The sequence below is a fragment of the Tupaia chinensis genome, unplaced genomic scaffold (genome assembly GCF_000334495.1).
Source record: "Tupaia chinensis unplaced genomic scaffold, TupChi_1.0 Scaffold144426_1, whole genome shotgun sequence".
Taxonomy (NCBI): Eukaryota; Metazoa; Chordata; class Mammalia; order Scandentia; family Tupaiidae; genus Tupaia; species Tupaia belangeri.
In genome coordinates, this window is record NW_006204286.1 from 2,286,031 (window position 1) to 2,299,088 (window position 13,058).

Below are 13,058 nucleotides of genomic sequence, written 5' to 3' on the forward strand. Positions count from 1 at the left end.
CCCTGGGGGGTGATTTCTCGCTTTCTGTCTCTCTGTCTCTCTCTGTCTGCCTGGCGAGCGCACTCGTCCTATAGCAAAAAAATCTCTCTAAATAAATAAATAAATAAAACATCATTAGAGGATACTATGACCAACTATATTGCATTAAACAAGAGAACATGGAGGAGATGGACAAATTTCTTAATGTATACAATGAATAAAGATTAAATCAGGAGGATGTAGAAAGCCTGAATAAACACATATAAGCCAGGAGATTGAATCAGTAATAATCTCCTGACAAAGAAAAGCCCAGGTCCTGATTACTTGACTTCTGAATTCCACGTAACTTTTAAAGAAGAGTTAACTCTCATTCTACTCAAATTATTTCTAAGGAGCCAAAAGGAAGGAAACCTCCCAAATTCATTTTATGAAGCTTTTATTATCCTCATTTCCAAAACAGATAAGGACGTGACAGAAAAGGAAAACTACACACCCATATCTCTGATGAATACCGATGCAAAAATTCTCAACAAGATACTTGCAAATCATATCCAACATATAAAAAAGGATATTCATCACAACCAGGTAAGCTTTATTCCAGCAATGCAAGCAAGAGTGGTTCAGCATACACAAGACCGTAAACATAATACTCCATATTAACAAAGAGAAAGATAAAAACTATATGACCATTTCACTTGATGCACAGAAAGCATTTGACAAAATACAACATCCCTTCATGATTAAGACTCTTAGCAAGATTGACATAGAAGGGTCATTTCTAAACACCGTAAAAGCTATAAATGAAAAATCTATAGCTTACATTATATTGAATGAGGAAAAGCTAAAAGCTTTTCTACTAAAATCTGGTACTAGACAAGGCTGCCCACTTTTTTCACTCCTTTTCAATACAGTGCTGGAAGTCTGAGCCAATGCAATCAGAAAATAGAAAAATACAACAGGTATTCAAATAGGTGAAAAAGAGTTGAAAACATCTTTATTTGCAGATGACATGGTGGTATACTTAGAAGACCCAAAGATTTCCATGAAAAAAATTTTCAAAATAATAAATGAATACAATAAAGTTGCAGGATACAAAATCAACATCGAAAATAGTGCTGAAAGGACTTGTTCACCAAGAAGATATAACACTTTTAAATGTCTATGCACCTGACACTGGAGTACCCAGATATGTGAAAAAAAAGAGACTGTTAGATCTCAAGGGAGAGATAGACTGAAACACAATAATCATTGGCGATTTCAACATTCTACTCTCTCCTCTGGACAGATCATCTAGACAAAAATTTAAAAAAGAGGTAAAAGATCTAAATGATACTATAAATCAAATGGGCTTGACAGAAAATATACAGAAACTTTCACCCAATAACTTCAAAATATGCATATTAACAAATAGGTTATCTCATCTCAGCATGTAACATTTTCAAAGATCGACCACATGATAGAGCACAAGTCTTTATAACTTCAAATGTATAGAATGTATATCCATCATTTATTGTGACCTTTTTTGTGAACTTGAAGTGTTACGTATCTTTTAATTGGGTAAATCCTTTTTGGGGGGAAGGAGCTTGAGTTCCATGTGTGTTCTTGTTGCAAAACTTGAAATTAACTATAGAAAGAGTCCTCAAAAATATGCAAACCTGGGACCAGCAGTTAGCATAATGGCTATGTTACTGGACTCCCATGTAGTCGACCACGGTTAGCGTCCTGGACCTAATGTGTAGGAGTACACATTTAAAAAGTATGTGGATTGTGACTTCAAAAACATAACATTTCTGGGCATTGAGGAAAAGTGCTAAGGTTTTTTTTATATATATAGAGAGAGAGAGTCAAAGTTAAGTTATTAGGGAACCAGCAGTTAGCGTAAAGGCTATGTCGCTGGGCTCCCACATAGTTGACCGTGGTTCTCATCCCGGACCCGGTGGCTTAAAACTCACGCCAGGCGCATGTGCGTGCATGCCCAAGATCCTGAGAGGAGAATGGAGGAGAAGGGATTGCGGCGTGGCCCTCCCCCCTGGGGGGTGATTTCTCGCTTTCTGTCTCTCTGTCTCTCTCTGTCTGTCTGGTGAGTGCACACACCCTATAGCAAAAACCTCTCAAAAAAATATGCAAACACATAGAAACTCAACAACCTAAACCCCTTGAATGACTCTTGAATGACTTTACAACTACTGAAGAAATTAAGTCTGAAATCAAAAGGTTCCTAGAAACCAATGATAATAAACAAGTGAATGTTTATAACCTATAAAATACAGCAAAAGCAATCATAAGAGGGAAGTTCATAGTAATTAGTGCCCACAAAAAAAAAAGAAAAAGAAAGGTGCCAAATAAACAACCTAATGACGGAACTAGAGAACTGGGAAAAATAACAAACAAACAAAAAAAATTCTGAGAAAAGAAATAATAAAGATTCAAGCAGAAATAAATGAAATAGAGGATAAAAGAACTATACAGAAAATAAATGCAACCAAACACTGGTTCTTTAAGAAGATAAACAAAATTGACACACTGTTAGCTATATTAATCAAAAAGAACAAATAAAGGAACTAGATAATCAAATTAGCCAGGAAACAGGCTGAAAACTACATGTGAATCCAACAATGTAACCATTATACCATCTGCTGGTCCCAGATCTTTCTTTTAAAATATAAATAGTACAGGGGCAGCAGGTGGTGTAGTGGTTAAGATGCTGGAGTCCTATGTAGTTGACCACAGTTCAAGTCCTGTACCTGGCAGCTTGAAACTCACGCTGGGCATGTGTGCGTGTCTGCCCAAAATCCTGAGAGGAGAATAGATGAGAAGGGGTTTAGGTGTGGCCATCTCCCTCCACTCCTCCCCCCCGCTCCCCCGTGGATGACTTCTCACTTTTCTGTCCCTCTCTCTCTGTCTTCCCAGTCAGTGCACAGTGAAAATCTCTTTCAAAGAAAAAAAAAAAAAAGAGAACATCAATAAATAAATAAATAAATAAATAAATAAATATCACAATGCTTCCGGGGTGTGGGAGAGATTGATGTTGACAGTGGCAAGTAAAGACTGTACATGGAAAATCTTTTAAAGTTTGTCATATACAGTTTTCTATGCATCAGTCACCTATTACTGCATAACATCAAAATCTCAGTGATATATAATAAGCAATTAATTCTCACATAGTTACTATTAGTTGGAAGTTAATTGATTTAGAATTAGCTTTGCTGGGTAGTGCTGTTCCAAGTCGTGTATCTGGTTGGGTTTGAGACCCTCACTATGTGTTGGATTTTGTTCTATTTCATTTATTTCATCCTGAGGACCAAGCTGATAGAAAATGATACAGAAACAAGTTTCCCAGTTCCCTGAGGAAAATTCTTCTCATGGTAACAGCAAAGGTGCACAAGGTCATGCAGAAGCACATGAGACTTCTTAAGGTCTAGAGGAAACTCGGGTTTAATGTGCTGACATGGACGTACCCACACTTCATTGCCTCTAACAAACCATATGCTATAGTTCAAAATAAGGATTCTAGGGAGTGTATGGTATCTTTGTTAGAGAAATTGCAAACTTGCAAAACAAATTGTGTCAAAACAGTGAGTAATAAAATATAAGGTCATATAATACTGCCTACCACAGCATAGGTAATGAGGTAAAAGTAAGTATGGTGGAAGATGTATTATAAAAAGCAGTAGGGGAACCAGCAGTTAGCGTAATCGCTATGTCGCTGGACTCCCACGTAGTCGACCGCGGTTCGTGTCCCAGACCCGGTGGCTTAAATCTCACGCTGGGCGCGTGTGCGTGCGTGCCCAAGATCCCGAGAGGAGACTGGAGGAGAAGGGATTGGGGCGTGACCATCCCCCCTGGGGGGTGATTTCTCGCTTTCTGTCTCTATGTCTCTCTCTGTCTGTCTGGCGAGCGCACGCGCCCTACAGTGAAAATCTCTCAAAAAAAAAAAAAAAAAGCAGTAGGACACAATATAGTCAAAACTGAGATTTATACAATTGCTCTTGAAATGTATCTGGTAAGTTTTGTAAATATGTAAACAATTTCCTCTCTGAAACCAAGATGCATTGCTCACTTTGCTTTTAAGCTGCAACTTGCACTTCATGCTTTTACCTTTTAAATTTCCTTATTACTAAATGGCTAGTTTTAATAATAGGAGAAAATAGGTATCGAAAGAATCATCTTTGCTTCTTATAACATAAAAGAAAACTGAAAGAAAGGATAATATGTTTTGTCTATTTTCACAGGCTATTGTTAACATGATTATAGTTTTGGAAAAAATTATAATGAACAATTATCTTTAAGCAGACAAAGACTGAAGACATGTGAAGAATAATGGTCATTTTATATGTTTAAGTAAACACACACCAGAATTGTTAACTTTAAACGTGAACCAAAGTTGACTACTTAAATAAATTGGAGGCATTTGTGGGCCTCCTGGATTGAAGTCTTTAGAACTTTCTCAAAGGAAGCTTTCCATAGCTAGTAGTTAAGTAGTGAACCAAACAAATCTACTAGTGTTTTATTTATTTTTGTATCGCAAGCATATAGGTTGCACTTTATCACAATGACAGCAAAATCTATCAACTTCTACCTAAAGCTATAATAAGAGTGTGTTCAAATCAACACGTCTTTACTTCAGAATAACTCAACTGTAAATTGTCCTTGATCAGTCAGACAAACACAAAACCATCTCCTTGTTCATCTCCTAAAGATGAACAGTTTACTGTCCTTCATCTTTGTAGGGAAGATGTCAGTGGAAATGATGCTTTGTATGTCAGAGTTTTCCAGCAATGCTATTCCACTGTTCCTCAAAAGCTTACTGAGATGTTAAGAAATAGCATTCAACATACTTCTCTAATTTTTATTCCATTAATGTAGTAACTTTCATAAAAACATTTTGTAAGCAAATCAGGAAACACACATGGGGGATTGAAAAGTTCATGGAAAAAATTTAGACATAAAGTACAAGTTAATTTTTGTGCAATAAATATAAATTTTGAAATCCATGCATGTTTTTTTTTATAACACACATTTTCCATTCACTTTTTAAAGATACTCAAGTATTCTAAAGAAAATTAAAAACCTGTCAACAAAGAAAATAAGAACAACCAATTAGTGGAAAGACATTCTCATGTAATCAGATCTCGACAATTCCAATTCTAAACCTCTTCCTATACCAAACACAAATACACATGTACACACACGCACACACACACAGAGTATCTGCAGAATTTGTGAATTATTTGAAATAATACCAATACTTTCTTGAATTCTTATTTCATAATATTTTCATTACATGTTGAAAAGGCATACAGCATTGAAAAGCCAACAGAAAGTGGGACAGACCTTATTGTTTTATTTAAATCTAAAACAATAATTTTTTTTCAGGATGAAAGTACTAAAATAAATCAAATGTATTCTTTCCAATTACTAAGTGCAAATACTAATTGATGTAAAGGGACTACAGCTTCCTCATGACTCAAAGTGTGTAACACTTAGGAAAGAAGGTTCCAAAAGCAAAAGCTAGCTAGCACTAAAAGATCTATGGCACAAGGGATGGCATAAATAGAAAACTAAAATATTTGTCCAATCCATACTGTCAACAAATAAGTGTTCATTTTGGTCTGGACCATGTGATTCACATGCTGTCTGGAGGCTTAGAGGTACATAAAAAGAAGTAACAGTGTGGAAAAAATTCTATCAGCACTTTGTGCTAGTCTTGAAGCATTTTTTTTTTTTTGAGAGGTTTTTGCCATAGGGCATGCGCGCTCACCAGACAGACCGAGAGAGACAGAGAGACAAGACACGAGAAACACCCCCCACGGGGGATGGCCATACCGCAATCCCTTCTCCTCCATTCTCCTCTCCGGATCTTGGGCACGCGCGCACATGCTCCCGGCGTGAGTTTTAAGCCACCGGGTCTGGGATGCGAACCACGGTCAACTACACGGAAGTCCAGCAGCATAGCCATTACGCTAACTGCTGATCCCAGTCTTGAAGCATTTTTCAGAACTCTTGATTCCTATGTAGAAACTTGCTATCCATCTAGGATTGTCCAGCATCATTTTGGATTTATTATTAGAAAGAGGATCCCAGAATCATAACAGAAGTATAACCTAGGAGGGACTGGAGTATGGTGCAGTGGTAAAATGCAATGCTCTGTGACACTGACTCACATGGTAAGGCTCTGCATTCACCCAGACTGACCTTTTTGATTCGCCAAGTATACGTATTTCCATGCTCTAGATCAGGTTGAGCCTGAACGTAAATTGTGGTTTCAAGATCCTTTTGGAGGTTTTATCTGTCTCTCAATCTTTCTGCCTCTCTAATTCATGAATGAAATTGGTAAATAAACTTTAGAAATCGGGACCAGCAATTGGCGTAATGGCTATGTGGCTAGACTCCCATGTAGTCAGTCAGGTTCGAGTCCTGGACCTAGCGGCTTAAACTCAAACCAGGCACATTTGCGTGCATGCCCAAGATCCCCCCACAGAGGGTGATTTCTTGCTTTGTGTCTTTCTGTCTGTCTCTGTCTTTCTGGGGAGCGCATGCACCCTGTAGCAAAAAAAAAAAAAAGAAAGAAAAGAAAAGAAAAAAGAAATTGTAACCTAGTATGTACTTATGTAGAATATGCTTTTAAGATAATTAATTAAAGTTTTACATTCATGTGTACTTGCTTTTCCTAAAGAAGTTTTAGAAGATATTTTAATAGATAAAAACAGTTTGGTAACAACAAAAATGTACAATATTTTTGTGAAAGTTAATAATAACAAAAATGATTGGTTAGTTCCTCTAACTCAGGGGAACATTTGGTGCTATGCAGATGTAAGGCTTTGGCAAAATGAGGAGCCATAGGGCCTGAAACCCTGAGGTTGTATAATCAGGCATTCAGAAGAAGACTGAAAAAAAATCAATAAGCTGGATATGTTGTCGCACAGTTGGGATTTTGAAAACATCCAGATGATGAACTTTTTTTAAAAATTCTTCATCAGTATGTTTGAACAGAGTCTTAATTTTCTTAATATCCTATGTTTTTGTTGATTTAGTGATTATAATGAATAAATTACAAGCCTCATCAAGGTACAGCATACTATACAATTTGTAGGCAAATCCATTAAATCCCAGTTAAATTGTGTTTAACCTTTATATGCTGGGGACTTCTCTCGTGATCTTAAATTTGCTTGGGCGAATACTAAGAACGAAGTATTTCTTATCTAAACAGCACAGTCTTCACATATAATCAGTGTAGAAGGTTGAGCTGTGTTCATGAAGGTTAAGCTGAGTCTGGGTTGTTTAATTTGGTTGTGGCCCTATATAAAACAAAACAAAACAAAACAAAAAAAGCCCTCAGTTTTAACTGACAACATTACAATTAAATAGCTGATTCCCAAAAGAGGACCAAAAGTAGGTCTCAGGGGATTTGTCAGAATTATTTTAAGACCAAATACTTGCACTTTTCAAGTGACTAGCTTACAAACAGTGTCACGGTTTTTCAGTTCCAACTCTGAATAAATACAATGAAGTATGTGCAAGGATATCCCAGCAGGAGAGAAGTCCAGGTCTATAGAGTTTTGGTAAATAATACACATAACTGAATTAAGATAGCTAATTTAAAAGATGGTAATACTCAAATAAAAGAGGCCGAGGTTTAGTTTATGTAAATTCACTTTAAGCTGCAAGAATCTATTTTTTTCCCCTCTAACCACCCTTACAAAATAAGCACTCCTTGAAAGTGACCAATAAAAATGCTGACACAACTCATTATGGGATATTACTACTGCTTGAATATCATCCGTCACTTTGCATTATTTTGATGTAACACGACATTTTGATGTGACAAGTCACTGAACAATGTCACCGACAAAAATTCCAAGTAAAAGCTGTTCATCTTAAACCTTCTTTCATATAATATAACATACAAACTTTAAAAATATTTTAAAAGTAATTTACCTAGTTCTTACTTACTGGAACGCTTAAAATGGCAGAGCATATGCTCCATGAATAAGGAGGGGTGGCTGACAGGGGCATGGATGTGCTATATACAAATAGATTACAAGTACAATATTTTACAGCTGCTGCATCTGTATTCAGAATATTCAGAGGTTCCTAGGTCAGCCGCTTCTTATTTATTCAAATTTATATTGACTAGCTTCAGAAAGCAAATCTGACAAAATGATTAATTAGACTTTATAGCTCATTGGCAGGCTGTAGTTTAATAGAATTAGCAGAGCTCAAGTTCATCTTTAAATACCATTATGGTCTTCATATTAAAAATGTCAAATTATATTTTTCAGTTGTTACAAAATCCAAGATGACTTATTCCAAACTTACAGCAATAACAATGAAAAACTCAACAGGACATTTTATTTAATACACAACATCCACAGAAATCAAAATATTTTCAGAAAATTTACTTAGATGACCATGGTATATACATTTGCTTTTTAAATATGAAATGTTTCTGAATATTAGAACAATATCAAAAAATTATCTATATATTATATTTATCTTTGCTAAATCGGAAGAATCTAACATAAAAGCCCATCATTTAAATTTATATATGTTTGAGCTTGCTCATTGTCCTAGCTGAATCCTGAAAAGCTGTGACTAAAGCAATATTTTTATGTAAAATTATATTGGATTGTCAGAAAAGTCATGAAAAACAGAAAATATGTCATGACTTTTCAGACAACTCAATATTCATAACAACATAAGAATTTCAGATATGACATTCAATAGACATGTTAGATTAAACATATAACTCTTAAATAAAAGTTGTAAGAGGCTATTATTTTGGACTAAGCTCCTTTCTTAGGCCTCAATGGACCAGACCAACATAGAGTCACTCATGCTAAAATGTCACACCATTAAAATGAAATATTAAGGAAGTTGATAGATCTCAAAATAGACATGTTTTCTCTGAGAACAGGAGATTTCTGTGTATCTGAGCCAACACTGAAAGGAAATAAAATATATACACATCTTATGGTTTTTTTAGAAATATGGACCTGAAATGCCTCAAGATGCTACTTAGACTTGTTGAACACCCTATTTCCAAAATACATCCCACCTTTAACTTCCAGACTCACTGTCTCCACACTTTGATTAAGATTAAAGTGACTAGCAGAATGTACCCCCTTATTATAGAATTTAACCATTCACTGCTCTCTAGGTCTCCCTGCTCTGCCCACCTCCCATTCATGATATTTGCCTTTAAAATCATCCTGAAATCTGTAACACCTTGCCACATATTTTTCAGGGAAACTTGAATTTTCATGGCATTCAGAAGATTGGCCCAAATAAATTTTTATGTATTACTTTGCCTCAGCCTTCCTTTTAACTTTACATAATAAAATGATTCCTTATATAAGAATCACAATATTGATTTTATGCCTAATACACATCTCAAGTTGAACATTTCCAAAAATGAATTCCTGATCTTCCTTTTTCTTACCTTATTTTTTTCATAACCTACCATGCCTCATTTTATGACGACTCTATTTTTCTCACTACTCAGGTTAAGCACGTTAGAATAGTGCTTCAGTTCTATTTTCTTTCCCATCTACATACAGTCCAGTAGAAAATCTCGTTAGCTGTACCTTCAAAATACATTTTGAATCAAACCATTTTTTACTCTCTTTCTTTTCTATACTGGTTTGAACTACCATCATCTTTCACCTGAATGAATACCTGCAATGTCTTTCTAATTTGTCTTTCTGCTTTTATTCTTATTTTCATTTAGGGTGCTCTATACCACAGTTAGGGCGATTCTGGTAATATGTCAGATCATATTATTCCTCTGCTCAAATCCACTTTACTCAGTGGAAAATTCTAAGTCCTTGTAAAGGACTACCAGGTTCTTTATGATCTGTTTGACTCTACCCATATTATTTCTCTTTTTCTTTTACTACTTTCCACCAAACTCACTCTGTTCCAGATATACTACTCTAATGTGCCAACCACACCCTCACCTTAAGTTTTATATATATATATATATTATATAATCTTTGCTCTGCCTAAAATTTTCTTGGTAACATCTTATGTTACTTATCACTTTTACTTTCTAATATTATTTCCCTCGCTAAAACATAAGAACCATGAGGGCAAGGTCATTGCCTATGTTGTTCACTAATACACCATTTTGTTTGTTTTGGTAAGCAATATCATGCAGCTTGAGGCAATCTTCCAGAGTCATGATTTAAAGTTTGAAATTAAGTCATGTTCTTTCCTCACTCACAAAATCTAGGAGTCAAATCATTAACTCAATGTTTTTATCTGTCTAATCAGCACAGCATTTCTATCATAACTTGGTACTGTATCTACATTTTCAATCGAAACATGTCAAGTTAATTTGCTACACACAGCATCTTACTTCCTTTTATTCCTCTTGAGGGAAATATGTATTTTATACAATGACCTTTCACAGTTCCTACAAGGGAGAGACATGTCAAGGTATAATAACTCAGAAATGGTGCAAAATATTAAAATTGTCAGATACTCATTGGCTTACTATTTGGACTTCTCTCTTGAAACTCCAACAATGCTATAAAATATATTCTTCAGATGAAAGTGACCTGTCATATCATTTTCCAACCTGACCTATTTAAGGGTCCTGTTATTATGCTCCAGTTTCCAAAATAAGATGCTAGATTTGAAATGTAAATAATGATCTCTTTCTAGTTAATATAGTTACCTATGCATTACCCTGTCCTCATTTTCAGCAATAAACTTTTTAAGAGCCTAGCCGTGATTAATCTCAATAAACTTTATGTTTTTACCTAACTTTGTCATATGAGCCTGCAGAAAGCTTGCTCAAAGTAGGAAAATTAGGCAACTTCTATAATGAAAGGTATTTTCAAACATTTTCACTTTGGAGTGTAAATTGTCAGGAAGAAAAGGGAAAGTCATAGGGAATTTTAAAGCCCCCAAAGCATACTTTGACATGTCTGACAACTGTCAGATAATACTGTGATATATCTTCTTGGGTAAATATTTTGAATTGAATTTTTTTTATTTAATCTATAAATGTCTACCTCAAACAGGGCCATAACTTTTTTTAAAAGAGGTTTTTTTCCTTAGGGTGCATACAATTGCTGGGGAGAGAGAGAAAAAGACAGAGACAATGAGAGGGAAAGTGAGAACTCACCCTCCCAGGGAGAATTGCCGCTCCACAATCTTTCTCCTCCCAGGATCTTGGGCATGCATGCGTATGCGCTTGGCGTGAGTTTCAAGCCACCAGGTCCAGGACTCCAACCACAGTCAGCCATGTGGGAGTGCATCAATGTAACCAATATGCCATCTGCTGGCCCCACAGGTAGCTATTTTATGGACATAATAGAGTCCCAATGCTTCCTAAGACATCCTGTTTAATGCAGGTAATATCAAACTAACGTGGTTGGAAGCTCTGTTTTATGAGACATTCAGAACTGGCAGTTGGTCTAGTAACACAGTTACTAAAAGCAATCTCTCAAAATATATAATGCATTCCTTATACTTTTTTTTTTTTTACAAAAATGGCTAAACATACATGTATTCGCCAATCTGATAGCAGATTTTTTTTTCTAATGGCTGTAAGGTGCTTGCACTTACCAGGGACAGACAGAGAAAGAGAGAGACACAGACAGAGAGAGGGAAGATGAGAAAATACTTCTCAGGGAGGATGGACACACCACAGTCTCCTCTTCTCCATTCTCTTGGGAGTTGGGGTTGGATATACATAAGCCCATTTTGTTTTTCGGGCAACTGGGTACTGAACTCAACTGGCGCAATCAGCCATGTGGGATCCAGCTACTTGCATCTGGCCCAACAATAGTTTTTTTTATGTGAGTCAGCGGATAGAATTATTTTTTTCTTATATAACACCCATAAATCATTATTCTACAGTCTTCAATTTATTTAAAAAACAAAAAGCTAAAAATCATGTTCAATTCAACCTGAACACAGAATATTTCTTGCACTTTATAGTTATAATTTTTCTCCTTATTGCCTTAAGACTGACTGATTAAACAACAAACATTTTCATCTTAAACAATTTTTTTAAATTTCTGATTTTAAAATTTTAAATTGCAACATAATAATTATATTCATTCATATGGAAAAGTAAAATTTCTTTTTTTTTCTTTATTTTTAAATATTTTTTTCCTGGACCAGTAGTTAGTGTAATGGCTATCTCGATGGACTCCCACGTAGTTGACCACGGTTCAAGTCCTGGACCCGGCGGCTCAAACTCACGCCAGGAGTGTGTGCCTGCATACCTAAGATCCTGAGAGGAGAAGGCAGGAGAAGGGATTGCGGTGTGGTCATCCCCCCTGGGGGGTGATTTCTCACTTTCTATCTCTCTGTCTCTCTCTGTCTTTCTGACAAGTGCATGCACCCTATAGCTAAAACCTCTCAAAAATTTTTTTTCAAATAATTATTTATTTTATTTATTCATTCATTTATTTTGTAGTTTGATCAGAGAGAGACAGAGGGTGAGAATGAGAGAGACAGGAAGTGAGAAAGCAAGCCACCAGATTCAGGACTTGAACCCTGGTTGGCCATGTGGGAGTGTCCAGCGCCTTAACTACCACACCACCTGCTGGTTCCCAGCACAGTAAAATTTCTACTACTAGTTCTACTGTTCGACTGTAGAGTAGAACAGTATGGCTAACAATAATAAATGACAGGACTTAAGATTGTTTATAGAAAAATGGAATTAAAGTATGAATTTATTTTGGTACAAAATTTTCTTTAAATCTATGTATGGTTTTTTCATAGTATATATTTTCCATAAAGTTTTTGAAGACATCACATACTGTATATCTAAACATAATTACAAGGAATATTCTAAACAGCAAATATTTTTAAATTATGGACTTTAATTTTTTTTTTTCCTTTACAAGCGAGAGACAGGTATTCCTAATAGGGTCCTTGCACTGTTATCTATCCCTAGCCTCAGCCAACCTGGATGATGAATATGCACATGTATGCACTAGGCATAAAGAGGGAGGACCCAGGATGCAAACCCTGGGACTTCCTATTTGGATCCAGTTGTATACAACTGTTTCAAAATCTGTTCCCTAAACAGCAAAATTTTTTTTTTTTTTTTTGGA